Raw genomic sequence first — 21,953 nt, forward strand, 5'->3', positions numbered from 1 at the left:
CTGCAGTTCAAAGATTGTTTACCACTGCCTCCCTCCCCAGCATGTCTTTTAACTAATCACTTAGACAAAACTCCATTACATAGTTCTTTTAACATTAACTTTCATGCTAATATTAATGAAATAACAAAGAATACAGAGGAAATATTGCTAATGTGTATCCATATCTCTGGGAGAAAACTGTAGGATACAGTAAAAGTGATGATCAAAAATGAATACCCAGACTGTAAGTTTCCATTTCACTTGTGTGAAATCACAGTTGATGCTAAGGTACAGCCTTCCAAAATCTAGTGATCATGACATGGAGTTAGCTGAGTGAAAGGGGAAAATGGAGAGTCAGTTTCTTCAGTGTTAAGATTTTAGTCATGCAGAAATCAAAATTGGCAATACCATACTTTTTCTTTGCTTTTACATTTTATTTCTGGATGCTTAAGCCACCAAAGTGCAAGGAGGGAAGTAGCAATACCAGAGATCAGTCAGAACAGTTCAGCAGTGTGCCTGCCTTTTTAAGGAAGATCAGGACAGGCTCTGTAAAGTATTTCATAATGTCATTGTTAGTATTGCTACTATTCTGCTCTTGGGATTGATGTGGAGCAATAGACTTGTACCCAGAACTGCATTAAACAATGTGAGGTTGAGTCTTTGGAAAGGTGCCATTGCTTCTACTTTCTAGGGACTCTCTTATACTTAGCCAGTGTTTTATCTACTAAAAATGGCATTACCGAGAAGTGGTATTGAGAGGAAATATGACTCTTTACTCACTATGAGAAAAGTGACATGAAGACAAGGTCAACCCTGTAATACGCAGCGACTTAAATAGCAGATAAAAATTATAAAAGGTTACAGGGTTTGTCAGTGACAGCATGGAATTTGGTTGAGCTACTCTGGAGAGGAAATTGAAGTTCATATATGCAAACATACTCTGATGAATGTCTATGATACTATATAAACTCCATGGCCTATCTTGGCTTTTTTTATAATAGAGGCACTATTTCATTTTGGAAGGAACTATGGCTCCTAGACAGAAATTAATCACTGACAAGCAGTTTCAATGTAAATGTATTTATAAGGACTTTGATTTGTCAATTTTGTTATGGAAAGACTAGTTTTTCTTGAATAGTCAATTTAATATATGAAATTATTGTGCCATACTACTGCCACACTAAGATACTTATCTTTTCAGGAAAATGCTTTAAAAAATAAATTGTGGAATGATTTTTTTTTTTAATTGCATTTTTGTTGCACACATCGGGTTCTTGTTTGCAATTTATAGTGACAAAAAGTAGGTAGCTGTAACTGAAGAAAGCCATCTTAAGTTTTTGATTTATGGATGCCCAGCAGTAGGTGTCCATAGCGATTTGCTTATGTTTGTTGTAATTGGTCATCAATTTCTATGTGTCTTGGAATTAATCCACAAGATATTCTTATCTTCTCCCATGAGAAGTTTCCTCTTCGCAAAAATAAACATTTTGTCTTAAGTCCAGCAGTTCTGAAAGTGAAACTTCTTTCTAGGTACATTCAGAAAAGGTATTACCCTATTAAAGCAAAAATTTATCTGTAGTTCAGCTGATGTTTGGGATCAGAAGACCATGTTTATTAGATGGTAATGAAACTGCAATATATCCTGAGCATAAGAGTGTGAGATATCAAACTTACAAGGGACAAACTGTGATTGAGTGTTAGAAAGAGGAACAATAAAGGAAAACTCCCTGCAAGGGCCTCACTTGACCCCTCTGCACTCTTCAAAGGGCTGTTCACAAGCCTGTTGCACCCACCACTCTTGAAGCATGTGTTTGTGCAGTGTGTTTGTATACAGTGAGCATCCTGAGGCAGCAGCGTCCCAGATGTACCTAGAAAGGAACTGAATAGATATCAATTGAGACAGAGGGCTCTGGCAGGCCCACGGGAGAGGAAATAATAGTAATAACACCCTCTTTTGCTGGAAACATGGGGTTTGCTCTGTATGTTATCTTCTACAAAGAGACTGTATCCTTGGGCATCTGAAAGTGACTTCATCAAGTAAGCCTATTCTGTTCAGTCTAAGTCTAAAATGATCCGCAGTTGATCTCTGTGAAAGCAGAAGTACACACCACAGTTTTAAGAGAAAAATGAGGTGCTTGACTCTACCAGAGGGAAAAACTGGTGCTGAGGCAACTTTAAAAATTAAGCAGACACACAAAATTTTGGGTAAACTGACAAAGCTTGTAAGAAGAGGGGTTGATCTATGTAGTTGTCTGGTGAGGATAAGTAATTTCATACTGGAACCCTCTTGCACGATTTTGGGCAGGATGGGAGGTGTTCTCTCCTTTTCCTCGGCCCAAATGGAGGGAAGGTGTGTGTCTCTTCAGAGGAAGGATTGGCACTGGCTGGGGCAGAGATCAGAATCTGGCTCTGGAGCTCTAATCAAGTAACAGATAGGGCTTAATGCAGCTCAGCAGGTGGGTGCGCTATATATTTGGCTAGACTTTTCCTGTTTCAGCCCACAGCAATGAAATTGATCTCCAATTCAGCATTATGTGTATATATATATATATATATATATATATATATATGTTTAGTCCTTGTTCTCTCCACAGATTTAATCTAAAAGCAATTCTAATACAAAACTTCGTCATCTACATCATATTTATTCTGCAGCCCCAAATTGTTCCAGATGTACTGCAGTGTAAATATGAGCGGAACATGACCCTCATATTGTAATGAACCATGTTGCCAAAGAATGGCAAGACTCAGCCACAGAATTAATAGATGTGATCACACTTCCAGAAAGTGTGAACTTTTTAAAGGTTAAATTTTAAATACAGACTTCAGAGGAGAAAACAGGGATCCATGGACTTAATCTTAATCCTTAGAAATTGAAATACAATTTATAGAAAAATATACAGCTGGATGGAAGACTATGTAGGGGGTAAAATATACTGAGATTTTAACCAGCCCTGCAGCATGAATTACAAGGACTACTGCATTTTAATTTCTGTAATGTTAATTGCCTAGAAAAGAGGATGGGAATCTAACCTGACAAATTAACATTTCCTTCTATTTGAGAATATCGAGATATAAAATGTTACCATCACATCATTAGAACTGAATTTTTCATGCAACAACTGGAATTATGGATCTTTTACAACATTTTTGACTGCTTCACTTGCTCATTGTATGACACACCTAAAAATTTCTGATATTTTGTAGAAGGACAGCTGTTACTGTGGCTGACATATTTTGAAACTAGCACTATTATGCAAGGGCTGTAAAAAATATTTGTAAGAATTAGGTTTTTTTTTCCCTTAGATGTGTCTTACTGATCAGGTTATTGTGAAGGACAAATTTTTTGTCAGTACCTGAGGCTGCTTTCCAGAATTCCTCTGTATGAGATCAGTAGAACTAAAAGATAGTTTGATGTTTCCTTAGAGCATCATGATAGATGCAACTGTTAGTAAGCAAAGTGAATTTAAGAGCCAATATCTCAATATATTCAGTTGTAGAAATGGGTAGCTAGTTTTTCTTTGAGTTCTCAAAATGGACAGAGTGGTTATTTGAGCTTGTAGAATTTTTTTTGTCCTTGCTATGCATACACGGGCCCTGCACAGGCACAATGTACTCTGCAATTCCTCTCTGCTGTCCTAGACTCGAGACAGTGTCCATTTGATGCATTATGCTTCTATACATTTAGTCATATTAAATATTTTGTTTCCTTATAGCTTTTTGCATGAATAGTCTTAAATGTTTTCCTCATTCATGTGAATTGATTTGCAAAGGTAAAAAAAAAAAAAAAAGAAAAAAAGTCTTGTCTGATGTTTCCTGGAAACATTAGCCTTGCATATGACCTAGAAATTTCCCTGAAGGTTTGGGCTCCCTGCTTGTGCATTGCTTCTAACCAAACTGCCAGGCATCAGAAAATCCCAAGCAAATGTTAAAAGCTAACTCCCTGCCAAAACCCAAGCAAACAGAGAAACCCACACCAGCCAAAAACCAGCTTCATTTTACCCAAACAGAATTTCCAGGCAGTTAAAGAGATGTTGTCTGGGGAAACTGAGGCAAGGGGTATTTACTCGTGCACCACTGAAGACAGCACCCTGTGGGATCTTGGGAGATGGGGATGGTTCTTGTTATTGGTTTGACATGTGGCATTTGGGTTGATCTTTTCCCTTCCTTGTGCATCATTTCTGCTTTGGCCTCTGCCCATCATGTCTGGTTAGGCTATTATTATTTTGAATGTCAACATTCAGCTTTTCTGACTGCTAGAAAGGAGCCCTTGTCTCACTTAGGTCCCCATAATGTAATTTCTGTGCTTCTTGCAGCATCTTCATTTAGCCTAAAAAAAGAAAGACAAAAAAAGGATGGTTTTACCTTCATTATCTGTAAAGTATCAAACTGTGACATAATTTTTCATCAACCTCAGATGTCTTTAAACAGAACGACAGTTGATGCAAAAAACCCGATACTTATATTGATACTTTCCTGTTGATTTTTATTTAAATATCAGTGAATCACTTAATCTTGATTTCCTGAGGAATATAGAGAAATTGAAATCTAAACAAATTTCTGTCTGCTTTCAACCTGTTCCAGTGGTGTTTCATTTGCTTCTTCAGGAAAGACAGAATAGTGGCAGAGGAATTAAAGTATTAAAGTACTATCAAAGTATAGTATATAAAGTATTACGCTTTCTGATAGATGCCACTGTGTTTTCTGTTTACAAATGTTGACTGGGCTACACATTGGAAGAGTTCTTTCTTGTCCTGTCTTGGCTTTACTGGAACAAAGTGAAAATTCTTAAAATTTCCACAACATAAAAACTTTGCTTTTATTCAAGCATCGTGGTCAAAGTAGATGACTGCATTTCTTCAGCAGTCTGCCAGTAAGTTGTACAGTCTGCTCATCTTAGTGCCATTTTGTTAAGGTTTTGAGGGCATTGTGAAATATTTCATTATTGTCTCTAAAAATTTGTTACTAAACAGACATGTCCTTAGGTTTTCCAATGGATTGTGGTGCTGCAAAGATTGTTTTACTCTCTGTGAAGTGAGATCTGGTGTTGTGACAGGTAGGACTGCTGCTTGCTCATATCTAGCTGGCTTGGGAGTACTTGGTGGGAATGGGAGCTTTCAGAGACCTGTCTTCAATACCACCATCTGAAGACTCTGAAGAGAGGGGGTTGGCCTGACAGTACTGCTCTTGTGTTACAAAACATATAGGGTATAAAATGATTTTCTGGATCTTTGCTAGCGATGTGGCTAAGATCTGGGCTGTGGTAAGATTTACCAAACCGGTTAACCTTGTCAACAAATGTTAAACAGCAATATCAGCCTTCCAAACAGCATTGGCCTCCACTGGTGAGGAAATGCAATGTTCAAGGTGATATTGAGATCAATAATGTTAAGATATATGAAATCTTAAGATTTTCCTGGAATATATGTTGCAATATAAACATTTTTAAGCATGGCAGTCTTGATTGCAATTAAGACTTAAGGCATTATATTGTAGCTTTTTACACTGTTTATTTTCTGAACAGTACTTTCTTTAATAACCTGCCAGTACTCTTACAGAAGCAAAATGGGACTAATGAATATGAGGGAAAAGATTATATTTCTCAATGACTTTATTAGTTTAAACATGCACTGTATTCACAAAGGGAGATATGATGCTGGCTTGTTTTATAAAACTGACTTTGTTTGTGTTGTTGCAATTTTCTGTGAAGAACATGGTTCTCTCCCTTTTGTGCCAAAAATATTAAACATCAAGCAGAAATTGTGCTGTATTTCCACAGTCTGGGGAGAAAAATCAGTGAACTGTGGTTTTCTCCATAGCCCATTAAAACCAGTGAGCAAAAGTTGATTGATAGGTATGGACTGCTGAGTGTCACAGGTTGACTGTAATTTAAGTTCTTTACCTGTTCTCCTTAGCAAGTGTTTCCTGTTTGTTTGAAACAAACAGCTTTCCTGTTTGTTTGCTTGTTAATTAATTCTTATATTTGTACCCGTGAATGTCTATCCATCCATCCATCCATCCATCCATCCATCCATCCATCCATCCATCCATCTACCTATCATCTATTTATCTATCTGTCTGTCTATCTATCTTTTTCTCTGCTTCCAAATATTTTATGCATAGCAGTAAATAATTTGATGGTTTCTTTAGTTCTTAGTATTTATCCACATTAAAGTCCTGCCAAATCTTGGCATGACTCATTCTTCATTTGTGATCTTCATCAGGTGTCAGATTTTGACCTGACTGTTGGATCTAGTTTTTTATTTTTAAAATTTTTTTGGTAGTAAAAAGAGTTGTTTCATACTTATACCAGTTATGGAATATATTAGAGACTTAATATTTATATAATATCCAAGAAGCCTTTCCAGACTTCTCTAAGAGCAGTTATAACTCTATGGGACTTTTCTTTCTCCTAGACAAAATCATCTCCTTGTTAATTAACATTTTAAAGTGAAAAATGTTCAGCATAAATTTCACAAAGTAATCTCTGATTAGACTTCATACAATAGAAAGAGCTGCTTTTTCCCAAGGGCTGCATAGTATTTTGGTGCACACAGATATGCAGCCTGCCCATAACCCTTGCAAAATTCAATTACTCAGAGAGGTGTAAACCACATTTTATGAAAGCAGTAAGACATGACTCTTGATGATTTCTGTGGAAGACTGCTACACAATTTAGAAGTGTTTGCAACCCCACACTGAAGGTTGAGTGGATTTAACCAGCTGAAAAGCACTGTAATCTCCCAGAAGCATATTACCTAGAACATATATTTGCTATTAATTTAAAATTGTTTTCAAAAGTAATGGATTGGAATAATCAGAAAAGCAATAAATTTAGTCAAGTCAATAATGCAGTTCTGGTGATTTTTACATACAATATTGATGCAGGCATGACATTACTCACAACTCATTTGAGAAATCTTCATTGTAGTTAGCAATTCCATAACTGTTTATTTGCTTTTTGATCTGTCACCTGAAATTTCCACAAAAAATCTCTCTCCAGACATGAATGTATGAACTATTCTAAAAGTACCTTGTTTCTCAAATTGAAACAACAAAACTATCTCAAATTATTATGGCTAAGATTAAACCTTTTTAAGAAAAGATTGATTGGTGTCTGCCTTCCCTTATGTAAGTCAAATCCTTATGAAATAATGCAGAAGTTATTCTATTCTTAATTTAGCTGTGAGTGAAAAGATCTTATTCTTATAAAAATCTTACTCTGCTGCTGCTCTGATGTATTCATGAAAGGAAGGACAGCAGTGAAACAAATAGTGGCATCTAGTGTCTAGGAAAAAAAAGAAAAAAAAGGAGGTTTTAATTTTCATTCAGGTGAGCAGCGCTGAGCCTTTCAACTCAGAATTACAGGATCACTCACGATTTACCTTCCTGATAAGCCTTATAAATGAAAGCAGAAATTCCAGCAGGCCAATCAATTCAGCCTTTCCTGTTCCTCACACAGCTTTATCTTCCACATATATATACACGCTGTGTGGCAAATCTGGGAAGAAGAATTTCTCTTATTAGCATTGCGATGGGATGGAGAGTGGTGCTAAAAATATATCTACAAGCATTTTGGTAATACAAAATGTTTCTGTAATAATTGGCCTAAAATTATTCATTCAGATCATTAAGTTGTATCAGTTATAGTAATTAAAATCCCTGAAGTACAGACATAATTGCACCCCCCAAAAAAACCCAGCACCCATGTGTCATAGATAATACAGATGTATTTGTCGGTCTGTAATTTTAGTTGTTCTTGCTTTGTAAGGAACTCCATGGTGGCTATGCTGTCTGGATGTAGTATGGCTCTTTCTCTCTGGATGTGATATATTCGCTGCTGGAACAAAGTGAAGTTACATTTCAGAGTAGAACATGGGATGCCATTCTGAGTTTTACAGCAGCTATCCTTGGGTATGTGGTGCACAAAGTGTATTCTAGTATATAAATGGTTACTGTGTCTGAATATATAGAGTGTGATTTTCTTTTTATTGAAGGAACAATTTTATTTTCCACTCTAGATTCCTGAACAGGAATCTGAAAAGAACAGAACTGTAATGAACTATGAAGAATGATACAACATCCTAGGCTGCATGAGAAGTAGTGTTGCCAGCAGGTTGAGGGAGGGGAACCTTCCCCTCCGCTAAGCCCTGGAAAGGCCACCCCTGCAGCATTGGGTCTGGTTCTTGGCTCCTCAGTACAAAACCCATATGGTCTGACCAGAGAAACTCCAGTGCAGCACCACAAAAATGATGCTGGGACTGGAACATCTTTCTGGAGAGTCTGAGGGAGGAGGGACTGTTTAGCTTGGAGAAGAGAAGGCTTGAGTGGGATATATTATTAATGTGTATAAATAACTGATGGGAAGAAATGAAGAGAGAACCAGATTCTCCTCAGTGGTGCCTAGTGACAGGACAAGAAGCAACAGACACTAACTAAACCCCATAAAATTCCATATAAATAAGATGGAACAAGAACAGACTTTTTGCTTTTTTTTTTTTTTTTCTTCACTGTGAGGTAGCCAAATGCTACAAGTTTCCCAGAGAGTTTGTAACTTCTGCATACTTGGAGATATTGAAAACCTGACTAGAAATGGTTTTGGACAATGTGCTTTAGCTTACCCTACTTGAGCAGAATGTCTGGGCAGGAAGAGGTCCATTCCAGCCCTAATGATTCTGTGATTTGAAAGTGGAGACATTGAGTTAATAATACTGCTTTGAACTATGCTTGAACTCTTTCTTCAAGATTACTTCCTAACCCCTTCCTAACATTTTTGTTATATCATACTAGAGATCATAGGAACATTCGTATCTTGCTAAACCTTTAAAGGCCTGTGTGCAATTAGGGCAAAGATAGTCTTCTCAGATCAAGAGCACAAGTCTTGATGTTAATGAATTGCTCTGTGTTTGCATCCTTGAACTTGCCAGTAGTTGTCATGATACATTTTAATCTTCAGGCAAGGGATCCAAAGATACACTTGTGTGTCTAGGACCTTGTCTTTGTTTTTTTTTTTTTTTTTTTTTTTTTTAAATCATCTATATTGGTAGGATTTCTTCTTTCTCTAGACTTTTCTTTGGTCATTTCCTTAGACTGTCACAATTATGAAAACACAAAAGCTCTATAATGACAAGTATAGCATTGAGACTATGCAATATTTTATAGTACCTTGAGGGCTGGGTGAATTTCATTGAGTGGGTTGATGCTTCTAGTTGGTACTTACCTACAGTTTTCTCTTTAGTTCCCTCACACACTGAAGTTTTAACAATAAAGGCAACACAAAAGAAGTGTTGCTAATGGGTTCTGTGCTTTTATAGATAGCAGTTTCCTCACCATTCAGCTACTTAACCCACAGGTATTTTTCTGGCACTCCTTTTTTTCCCTTGCAGGTAGCCCTTCTGAGTCCCAAACACGTGCTGTCCACTTGGAGGCATAAATTGCTGATAAGCAGAATTTAAAACTAAACCAGTTAGATGAAAATAATCTAACTGCTATGTAAAAATCTATGGTAAAATGGTCTCACTACTTGGGAAAAAGTTCCCTTTGCTACAAACTATCTAGAGCATAAACCAAAAAGGTTAGTTGGAAGAGTTATATCCCTGAATAGAAAATAATCACCAGTTTACGTAATTTATATGTAAAGTAGTTGCTACTTTTTTTTTTTTTTTTGTTAATAACAATATCACTTGACTCTTAGGAAGAGTAAGAGCTATTAGTAGTTAAGGAACATTGTTAAATATTCTGAATACTTTAACTCTTCATTTTAAGGTCTTTGCAGGATCCATCTTGTATTTCTGAGATTCCCTTTAGTAGTATGTCATCTGTCATCTACTTCTAAAGGACAGTATTAACCAGAACATGATATCTTTTTGTAATTTTTTTCCAGTATTTCAAAAGGTCGGAAATAGAATTTTTCTTAACACAATGTCTTGACAGGTTTGAATGCTGAGAGCCTGCTTTCAAATTAAAACAATTAAAACAAATGTCTGAAACATCAGTTCTTATCTTATGCTTTAAATATTAACTCTTTGGTTGATGTTGTTATAGAACTTTAGGATGTGGGAGCAACTTATGATCTAACTTATCAGGCTTTAATTATTCTGAATATTTCTAATCTTCACTGTTAATGCTATTAATACTTTTAAAAAAATGTCAGAGTAGATCCCAGACAAGGTTGCATCGGTCTCATTCATCACAAACATATTGCAGACACCACTTGGTGGAGGATGTCTTGAGTTGCATCTGGCTTTGTTACCTCTATACTCCCTCAGTTCTTTGAGCTGACTTGGGTCAGATGAGCTGGTATGAATGCAGGAATAGGGTTCCCACCAGCTGTGACTGCCTGTTGATGCTTTAAAATTGTTTCCTTTTGTTATCTTTTCTGCAACTCTAAATTAAGACCAGAATGTGATCTGGATTTTCTCCCCACTTATTTAAAGAAAATTCTGGTATTTAACATTCTTATGTTTCTAAACACATCAAATCATTGAAATTCACAGTAAAAGGAAATTTTAAATGTTTCTAAGAAAGACAAGATATTTATTTCTATATGCTAAAATAAAAAAAACACCCCCTCATATCTTAAAAACTTTAAAAAGTAAGTCAGACCCTGGGATATAGGTGAATTAATGCTGCATAAGGACTCCCTTGGCTTTGCAGTCTAAGATGGGAGCTGCAAATAATGGTCTTCTGCAGTTCAGAAGTGTATAAGGTTCCCCCAATTTAGCAGTGGCTTGTTTCCATAAAGTTGCAAGATCTTGATAGCTATTGGGTCTCCTTGTGGCTTTTGTCAAATTTATTAGCAGTCAGCAACTGTCTCAAAAGTTATTCAGTGACTTTCCTGAATGCAGAGAGGCAGCAGTGCTTTAATGTAATCACACTGGCATCATTTCCTTAGCAATCAAGCTCAAATAAATAAATGTTCTTTGTTTGGCAAGTCACTTCAGAATAGCAAATCAATAACTTCCTACAGGAAAACATCAAAATTTTTTGGACCTGAGGTACATTTTGCTTTTTATTATTCTGAGCGAAGTTGATTAAATACTGATGAACATTTTCCTTTCAAGAAGAATGACAGGCTTCATTTCTGTTTAAAAATTCTGGGTGACACAGTGTAGAGAACATTTAATTGGGGAGGATAAAGGCAAACTATAAGGACTTAATGTAGCTCACTTGTATCTTTAGAGAATAAAAGACACAGGAAGGGGTCAGCAGCTAGTACATCTGATGTGTTTAATACAAGTTGGGGTAAAAGTCTTTAAGAATGCACTGTAGGTAACAGACTGACACTGTTGGGGGCAGAGTGTGTAATTTGCTATTCCTTTCCTCCACTCTTAAATACCATGTAGTCATCTGTGTCTGTGAATTTGGACTGCATGTACATGCTATTATAAATGTGGGAGATTCTCATCTGGGGGTATCTCTATGTTTTTTTTTCATCCAAATACAGATTTTCACCCAAGCTGTAATAGAATGTAATATTATGCCAAGTAGGTTATTCATAACTTCTAATTGTACTTTTCTGATTGTTCCTGAAAGCATCATTGTAAATTTTATACTTCTATTGACTTGTCTGTTTAATACTCTTCTGCTTGAAACATGATATATTATGCACAAAGTAGCATACTGTATGTTTTAGTATACTTTTTTTAAAAAAAGGATTTATATTATACAGAGAGAAATCTGTCAGATTTTGTCTGTATTTTAAAAGGGGACAAAAAATGTGAAATCGTGCTTCCAAATAAGTTATCAAACAGAAGGGTGCTATCTTTTCTTTTCCTATTGTTCCAGACTGAACTTGCTGAGTAGGCTGAGAACATACCAACACAGTAAGGGGTAACCCATAAAAACTGTAGGGCGCTCTTGAGTTGCCCTGCTACTGTGAAATAACTTAGGAAGGTTTAGTTGACAGTTCTAACCTGCTAGCACTGTATAGTCTTAAAATGCATAATTATTTCTTCAGTGACTGTGTGCCTATCAATTGTCATCAACTATACAAAAATGTGATAAGAACCAAGGTGTTAAGTGATTTAATGCAGCTGTATTGGCTCTTACTCCTGTGAGTTTAGTATCTTGAACATGATCTTCACCTTTTACCATCAATATGGGAAAGAAAAATTAGTGTTTCCAAAGTGACAGGATGTAAAAAAGAAAACAGTGTCCTAAAGTCTGATTTTACACATATCTTTGTAGTTCTCTAACTTCTAATTCTTGCACCTCTTTGATTTCTGTCATGTAAGATTAGGTAGGGAAAATAAGACAGCTATTGAAATTTGATTTACAGAAGTATTTTTGGTTTAGAATGGGGCTGGCTGTACATACCATTAGTAAGGGAGAAGAAAAATGTAGGGCATGAACAGTGATTGCAAGTAGGTCATAAATTATTTTTTCCTCTCTCTCTTTTGGTTTGTAAAGTCCTATTTTGTCAATTGTAAAAAATACATGAGGAAGATTGTGATATATCAATTACAGATTATATGCAAAGACTTATCAGAGCTGAAGCCTTTTTAGCTGTTTCAAGAAAAGTTTCTTTTAATAGCAACAATGTTGGTAGATTACCTGGACACGTAAGAAAATTGTTATTATCCCTATTATTATTTTTCACAATGTTTTACATGCAGCTCTATACTCTATCCCTTGCCCTATCAGCCCTCATTGTTCTCCAGAGTTGTTTTATAGCATCCTTGTCTTTGCACTTCTGAAAACACCACCATTCAAATATTTCTCTTACTCAGATAGCCAAAGGAAATGCGTTTCTTCTGTGCAACTGGGGACAGGTGAGGAAGAAAATAATATATCTCCAATTTGAATAAAGATGTGTCCAAAGACAACTAATGGCATACTGCTTCCAAGTCCCTGTTTGGAATATGTCTACATCTGTTTTGCCCATTATCATACCTACCATAAAGGACACAGCCAGCATAAAGATGAACCAATAACCAAACTGTATTTGATACAAAAGGGTCAGTACATGGGTGAGCACTGGGAGAACAAACAAGTCATTCAGATTATACACAATCAACATCAATCCCACTGACCCCAACAACAATACACAACCAACAAGGGGTGGAATAAACAGTGACATACAGCCTCTCATAGAAGGGATGGGAAACAACCAAGTCAACAAGCCAAACACCTAAGACCAAGGAAGCCACATAATGAATCTCTACACAGCCCACATTTACAAGAACCAGACCTGACTGGAGCCCAGTTCCGGGGAGGCAGGAGGTCCTTCCCCAACAGGGAACTCTGCAAAGTGCATCCACCTCACAGACAGACACTGCCCCTGCCTGCAAAGGGTCCCAGCTTTTATCCCCAGGTGAGACACCTGACCTTTGGTTACTTACTGCAGACACCTGGGGCTCATTTACCCAATGGCTCTGCCTGCAAGGCTGGCCGCACCCTGGAGGGAAGCCTAAAGGCAAACTCACCCCCACTTTGTGGTGAAGGGCTGTGGGAATCACCCATACATCAACCTTAATTTGGGGCCTGGGGTTGAAACCCCAGCATCTCACTCAAATTCAATAAAAATAAATATTAATTTAGATGATTGATTTCTAAGACCACCTGCATTTAACTGATGTTTAAAATAACAAAAAATCCTTCAAGCTGAATATGACTAAAACTTTTTCTCAGTGTTATATATTGTCTTTGAAAAGAATTTATTACTGCTTGTTTCTTTTCAGAAGTTTTTGAATTCTTGGTTTTACAATTCTTTTCATATGTTTCAGAACTATTTCAACTTTTTTCCTCAAACACAAAAGATGCACAAGAGATAAGTAAGATATTACTTTCACCAATTCACAGCAACAACACGTTTGATATTTTTTTGGTGTTTTGTTTTTTTTTTTTTTTAGTCCAGCATAAGGTCATTTGATGTTTTTAACCAAAATTATAAATCTAAAGCCCTATAAGCTTCTTCAATAAAATCTGTACTGCTCTTGCTAGTGTCTGTTCTAGTTACTTGGTAGTATGTAGGCAAAGTATAAAAAAATTAACATACATATTCAAACATTTTCTTTGTTTTATGTAACACTTTCTCTTCCATTGTAATATACTAGAAAAGTACCTTTTACGTTTTAGCTGTAAAGAGGACAAAGCACAATTATGTTATAAACCAGTTTTAAGTAGTCTTTATAACTGGATGAGTCTTTCTTTGTATAAGTAATTTAGTATTACAGAATATTTGCACATACTTATGGGTGATAATTTGGGTATGTTGGGGAATCAATATATGTAGGTCCTGCTGTATAGTACTAATCTGTTAGACATAAATATACTGTGCTTCTACACTGCTGGTAGATGAAGACTGTGAACAAAAATAAGTGGAGGAGTTACTGAAAACTCCCTAGGGCTCCCACTCATCAAGGGAAATATCACGCATTCAGATTTGCAAAGACTGAAGGTGTTGATATATCACATGGTTGAGGATCATATTGTCTGAGCTGTCTTTTATCAGCTCTTTGAAGAGGTGAGGATTCTTGAAACTTTAGCTGTTGCTGTTTCTGACTTGCTACACAGTAGAGGAGAATTAAGAATTGGCTAATCCTTGACTAATTTCTTCCTATCATAAACAGCTGAAGGCTGGGTAGTGGGTTGTTGGTTGGTTGACTGGTTTTATCACTGAAGTTTTAAAGTGAGGTGGGACTGTGAGTGGTGTGTTATCAGTGGAGTCACTATGTCAGAAAAATGATAGTGCAATAGATGTGTAAGTTGCTTTGACTGGCATAAATAAAAAACCCCCAAAGATAAAGCTCTTATGTAAAGGAAGCAAGTGGTGCCTGAGGTTCAGACTAGTAGGAAAATTTGGAAGTGTGTGGTACTAAGGTAAGATTGAAGTTCCAGGCCTTTCAGTAGGATTCCAGAACTTTTAAAGAGTTGTGGTTTTGTATTTTAGTGTTTTATAATTATTAGAGTTTCAGAGCATAGCTGTAGATTTCTGACACATAGCTGCTTATAGAAGCCATTTTTCAAAAGTCAGGAAGCTTCAAATTATTTTGTTGTTTAAAAGGACAGGAAGAGTTTACATTTCTTGCTTATTTTACAGTCATGATTGTATTGGGCTCAATATCTGGATTGTGGTGTAATTGTTCCCTTTACTAAAACTACTAGATATATAAGTATTTTTTCTTCATACATTTCACAAATTTAAGAGGAAAACATCCTAAACTTTCTTCATTATTGTTATCTCTATTTCACCTTGTTCAAAATCTCACTAGCGTTGCCTTTATATTGTATTCTGTATCTTTTATATCAGCTAACATTGGTAGCATTTTACAGATATAAGGACATATTTTTTTTCTTCTTTATATTGTTTCAAATTAAAAATACAATAAAATTGTAAAGCTGGTAAAAGGGAAGAGAGAAACTGAGTATCTAAAGTATTTTCCAACATTTTATAGCTGATGTTAGCACAGCAAGAAGTCATTCACATGCATTTATCTCCATGAAATACAAACAATATTTCAGAAATTCACGTTTCTATGTTGTTGAAGACTGAGAGGATAGTATTTGAAAAGATTAAAAGGATTGTTTCAAATCCACAGTTTATTCAGTCACATTGATATTCTTGGGGTGAGGGGTCTTATTTTATTGGTGTTTGATGGCAAAGAGCTTTCTGTCAGTTTAAAGCAGGTTAAGGATAAAGTAAGGAGCATTCAAAGTCTCTTAGTTTATGACCAACTTCTGCAATAAGCTGTTTGCTTGAAGCTTGAGCTAACAAGTCATTGATGTATAATTTGACTTCCCATCTGTTTATACTCAAACCCATGCAATTCATTCAAGAATGAAAGTAGAAAGGGCACATATTAGGCAAAAATTACTTTTCCTTTTTATTTTTGTTTTGTTAAATGACATAATGACAGCACTAGACTTCCTGTGCCTACTTGAATTAGAAACCTGTAATCCAAGTTTGCTGAAGAAATTCTGTTTGTTTATGAAAATGTGTGCACATGTTCTTGTTTCTCTGAGTGGAGAGACAGGCAGCTTTCTAGTTCAGAAAGTCTTCCAACTTCCACTACAGAAATCTAACTCAACAGCCTTTCAGCATCTTCAAATACCCTCTGATCCATGCTCTTCTTATTTTCATCTTGTTCCTTCTAATATTCCCCGGTAGCAACATTGAGCCTGCGATAGCTGTACACACCTCTTGCTAAAATCTGCATAGGTAGGGTCCTGGCATGGTAACTCATGTTTACAACTGTTTCAATTGTTCCTTTCTTCCTTGTGAGCTTAAGAGGACACACTTGACTTCAGTTTAGTATGTGGCTGAAGGCAGCCATAGGAATGTACAGCATGATGCAATGACTAACTGGAAGAAATTACAATAATATATTTTTCATTGTTTTTATATTTTACTCTAAGACGTTAGTACAGTGTGGCCAGAGAGGAAAGGGAAAAGGGGTATCCACTATTCCTCTAAAGATGATATTCAATCAATACTCTTTGTTTAAAAGCAAATCTATAAGAATGTGTTTGTACAGATTATTGTGAAATACAAATATTTTACTATATCTTCTTTAGTTATCTCTTGGGTATTGCAGGCACTGTGGCATAAGATAATGCTTTTTCTTAATGTGGGATACTGATTAATGAAAAAACTGTATGTTGTGCTGTGTAAGATCTAAGATCTCAAACAATATTTTGTCTGACTTTCTGAGGGAAAGTTGTAGAAGAGGCCTCTGCTCATTTTTAGTAGATATCACTTTCCAAGCTACTAGCTATTTAAAATTTATGACTTGCATAACTCTATCTGTAGTTACATTGCTGTAGCAAGTAACCTTTAAATTCATGCAACTGGAAATCATAGGCTCAAACTGAAAAGGCTGCTACTTTATTACTCCTCCAGATTATCCAGATAAATTTTCTTTGCAGTTCTTAACGTTGTTGATCTATGCAGAGAATTTTTTGACATCTCTCTCAAAAGAATGTTGATGGTTCAGTTTGGAAACAAAGTAGGTGTTTTATTATCTATTCAGGTACTCATTGCAGTGTGTACATCTGCAGAGGTATGTTTCACAGTGAAGCAATAAAAGGGTATCAGTAGTCTAAACATGTTGATTGCTTTTTCTTTACTGAACACAGCAAATATCATTGCAGTCCTGCCAGCTGAATGATGACTAATTTTTTTTTTTTTTTTTTTAAACAATAAACAAAAAAGCTACCTTGAAATGGAGCAACCTTAAAATCAGAGAGTGTCACTGTGTAAGAGAACAGAATGCACATCTTGGCCAAGAAATGCTGGAATATACCTGGGAAACACAGGCCAATAAGGGCTGCTTGGATATACAAGAATATATTACAGAGTGATCATGCACTGATTTAACAGACCATATAGACTGCAATCCCATATTGTTGTTGTGAACTTCTTTTGACAGCTGTCTAGAGGCCCTTCTGACTATTTGAATTGTTCAGCTACTGAAGTTGCTGTGGACTCTGCAGAATACACCACTAAATGATTTTGTGTTTACATCAGCTTTCTGAATCTCCCATCCTGCTGCTTTGATCCTGAGCAATTCTGTTCTTACCATAAATCCTGCAGTAATGTCCTCCCCCAAAAAGTCTTTGTACTCTTTCCAATCCATATTTTGCAAGATAGAATGTCAAGTGAATTCAGCATTATTTATGGCAACTTCTGTAGACAGAAACCTAATATTCTCATGACTTGAAGTACATACAAACATGCTTACTACAAATAAGGGGTAGCTCTGGAAGGTCATCTCCCAAGACTGTAGAGAGTTATCAAGTTATATCGAGTTATTAAGACTCTCATTCAGATAAACTGCCTTTTAATAAAGTATGTGAAGCGAGGAAGAGGAGATAGTTCTGATTGACTCACAGAGACTTTGTGTGATACAGTTTCTTATTGATGTGGATAAGATACAGCTATGACTACAAAGTGATAAAAAGAGACTGAAAGTGACTTCTGTGCTGCTCACCTTTCTGCATGACGTGGCATGCAGTTTGGTGGTTTTGTGAGAAACAAAACAAATGGAGTTTGACAAACTTTCCCAAAGAATAACCTAGTCTCCTGCTCTTTTGTTGCACAAGAGATATGACAGGCCTTGACATCACTGCATACAAGGTGACTGACTGTCTGGTGTGATGTACACTTCCTAATTAACTGGTTTACAGCTCTCAAAATGGTTGTATAAGGGCTGAGTTTCTCCTAATCTACATGTCTATTCACTACCCAGCTGCCAATTCTTGTGGTAAATAATAATCTCTGCCATTCTTCTAAATCTGTTTGATATTAGCAAGTAAATTCAGTGGTGACAAAAGAGATGAGTAGGAACAGTCTGTATGGACCTTGAATCATTTCTCTTTCACATTTGTATACAGTGCAATTTGAACAACGGTCTACAAGAGGCATTATATGTGAAGACTGCAAAATTTCTGTTCAGCTGTGGTTACACTAATATCCATTTTTAACGTGGACTACCAGGTATTTTTTCAGTAAATTTCTTTATACTTGATGCAGCTAGCTCCTTCCATTTTCTGAAATATCACAAGAAGAAAGGTTTCTTTTCCTGGCTATTGTGGTGAAAAATAACCAGGGCTAAAAATGACTAGCATTTAAAAGATACGTTGCTTTGTTTAAAAGATAAGTAATTTATTACTATCAAGAAAATGCTTAATTTCTTCTGTGATTTCAAATGCTTGTGACACTGCCAAGTGCCAAGTGTTCAGACTGAAATTTTCCATGCTAAGTGTCTTTCTCAGCATGAATTTTTTTAATGATAGTTCATCATTCTGTGATTCCAGAGAAGATAATGCAGGAAAAAAAAGTCTCAAGCCTGACTGTGAGAGAGGGGAAGCCAAAAGTTTATTTTTTTAACACCTCCAGAACTGTGAAGCAATAACTTCAAATATGACATCAGTGTGATCTAAATAAGCAGACTATCAATAAGCTTACAGTTTTAAAAAAGAGAACACTAATTTTCATAGAGAATGCAGTGGACTTAAGATAATTTAGGGCAATAAACTGATAAGATTTACTAAACATAACAAATAAAAATGTTATTCATTTATATCATGGCCTTGTTGGTAGTAAATACTGGCTTTCCCTTTAGACTGTTTTTTAATCAACAGTGCAGTGTAATGTCTTTGGGGATCAGTATCTAACAGCTTCATAACATTATTGAACATTAAATCAGTTAAAGGTATTAAGTATTGTAAAACATAAATGACTCTTATGCTGTCTTCCTCTAATCCGGGCAGGCTACCAATCAGCTCAAATTTACTACTGCATGAAAAGCCAAGAAGAAAAGGTATTTATTGTGAATTTATCAACATATTTATTTCTATGTTGCTGACATCCTCAAATACTCTCATGTCAGGAAAGCTAGAACCAGTTCTTTAGTGCTAAAAGAGACCCTAGTGCCAAGCAAAATCAGGGAAAACAGCAAAATCCTCTTTTGGTTGTGCTTACATGCAATGAAAAAGCACACTGACAGTTTCAATCAGGCACACATGCTGTTTGTGTGCACACATTCTCATGCATTGTTGTTTTTATTGCAGTCTCAGGGTGCTGAGAACTCTATTTTATGAGGTAGATACTGTGATAATAAATATGTTCATGTTAAACTGTAGATGAAGCCCTTGCCTAGACAATGACATTCAGTGAAATCCTTCATTTTGAGGGCTGGAGAATGGGCCTCTTGGAATATTAATGGAAATTTGACTATGGATGTTCATCTTTCATCATGTGGTTTTGAAACTGAGTATCTATTCAAACGTTTTCTGATGAGGGCAGATGAACATAGCCAGACTTTCCCTCAGATGGGTTGAAAGGGATCTTAGCTGTTTGCTTTTAAATGGAAATTAATATACATTCTCTATGACAGTAATACAGAATTTGTTGTTTTCCTGCATGCACTCAGCAGAAGACTGGAAGGAATTTATTATACTCACCACACAAGTCTAGTACTTTAATATGGTACTACTTGAAAACTTAATTGCCTGAAATTTGCTGGATAAGTCTATGTCATACGAGAGGGGGGGAAAAAAAGCCCTTCAACTCATTTCCTCTGTGTATGAAAGGAGAGCACATGTGTTCAGGGAGGAAGGGAGAACACCTCGCTGTCACCATTTAAGGAACAAAATAATAGTAATTAGGGATGAACAAAGATACGTAGTTGGTGCATTATGGGTTTTGGCGTGTATCGCCCTGCCTGTGCCTCCCTGTGTGTACCCTGCTCCCCCAGCGCTCAGCTGCTGGCAGTTTGGTGGGGCCAAGGCCCGGCCCCTCACAGTCATGATGGAGCTGGGAGGACATCAGGCCTGCGAGAGCTGAGCTAGGCTGCTGGGAAGGTGGTCTCACAGGTGCCAGCCGGGATGGCTGAGGGCGGGGAGGTTAGCAGTACCTCAGGCATCAAGAGGGAAAAACCAGGATGTGGGCAGGTGTCGGTGGCAGAGGAGGAATCAGGCCATGGACAGGTGGCACTTCAGCCCTTGAGACCTGGGTGACAGCTGCTTGGATGGCGCCTGGGCTTCTGGTGTGGACCAGGACGGTGCTGTGCCACACATTCTCCATGTGTTTTTTACTGGCATGACTGCCTTACAGCAATTATTAACGGTAAATAACTGCTTTCAATTGCTAAGTGAGGGTGTTCTGGTTTTCTCTTTGCACAAGGGGTAGTGGGCCCTAGCAGAGCAGCCTGGGGAGGGTTACCTGTGCGTGTGTGGGGGGCAAACAGCAGCTGGTGCCTGGCGGGGTGCCATGGCATGCAAGGTGGGGGATGCGACTGCTTGTCCCTGTCGGTAAGGGTTTTCTTCCCAAAGCAAGGGAAAAAATTAGGTTCAGTGTTCTATAATCCTTATTCAGATAGAGGTAACTTAAAATTATGCAGGTCCCTTTAGCTCAGTAGGAGCCGCTGCTCACATCAGTGCTTGTTGCTCGTGGGCAAGTAGCATGAGGAGCAGCTTGCTGTGAGGGAAGGGATGCTCTGTAGTGATCAAGAATAGTGGAGGTGGAAATGATGTAGAATAAAACCAGTTCCCCGGTTGACATGTTGCTAATTAGTTATTATCAACCAAATTCTTACTGCAGGATCAGTCAAGGAATTATCCTACCCCCCCATCAGAACATTCATTGATTAGTTTAGTGTACAAATGGAAATACTTCTATTAATGGGTGTTTGATTTTATAAAATTAAATATTTGATATTCATTATAGCCCACATTCTTATGCCTATAACTTTTAAGCACTGGTAAAGAGCAGAAATAATACTGAGGATCTCACAGAGCAAATGGCAAATAGTGGTGAATAGTAAAGTAAGCACAGAAGATGTAAAAAAAATTGCATGAAAAATTCAACTACTGTCTCTAAATACACATATATCTCTCATTTCAAAAGCTGCCATAATGTTTCCTGAGAGCTATGATTCACACTGCCTTTCTTCTCAAGTTCCCTGTGATCAGATCACATTCCCTATGATACTGCAGGCTGCTGCATTTTGGTAAGGATACACTAGCTTCTAGAAGAAAGAGAACAGGGTAAAATTAAATGGTATTATCTGTGTTCCAATATAAATAGGAGAAAATGTTTAATGATGTAGAAAAAAATTAATAAGGCATAAAAAGATTTAATAATTCTTATTGTGTAAAATTGTTTTGACCATTTATCTCAATGGATATTCAGTTCACGATGATATTAAAAGTAGTATGAGAGTATTTGCATAGAATTTTGAATCGGCTAGTAAGGTTTATTTTGTTGCAGGTAAAAATTACTGAGCTTTGATGAATCTTTTTTGTACTAGTTTGTGCTCAAATCATTTGACATCCAATGTAAGTTCACATCATTCTGAACATGTGTGTCGTAATATGTCTTGCTTATGAATTAGAATTTTGTGTAGCATAGCTGCACAATGAATGTGCTCCATGCATATGTCTTTTCAGATATATATCTCTTTATCTTGCGTGGAAGACATTGAAAATCCTGTTTTCATTTGCCTGTCACAGAGTTTTTTCAGCAGGCA

The sequence above is a fragment of the Athene cunicularia genome, assembly GCF_003259725.1.
Source record: "Athene cunicularia isolate RWA chromosome 2 unlocalized genomic scaffold, athCun1 chr2_part1, whole genome shotgun sequence".
Taxonomy (NCBI): Eukaryota; Metazoa; Chordata; class Aves; order Strigiformes; family Strigidae; genus Athene; species Athene cunicularia.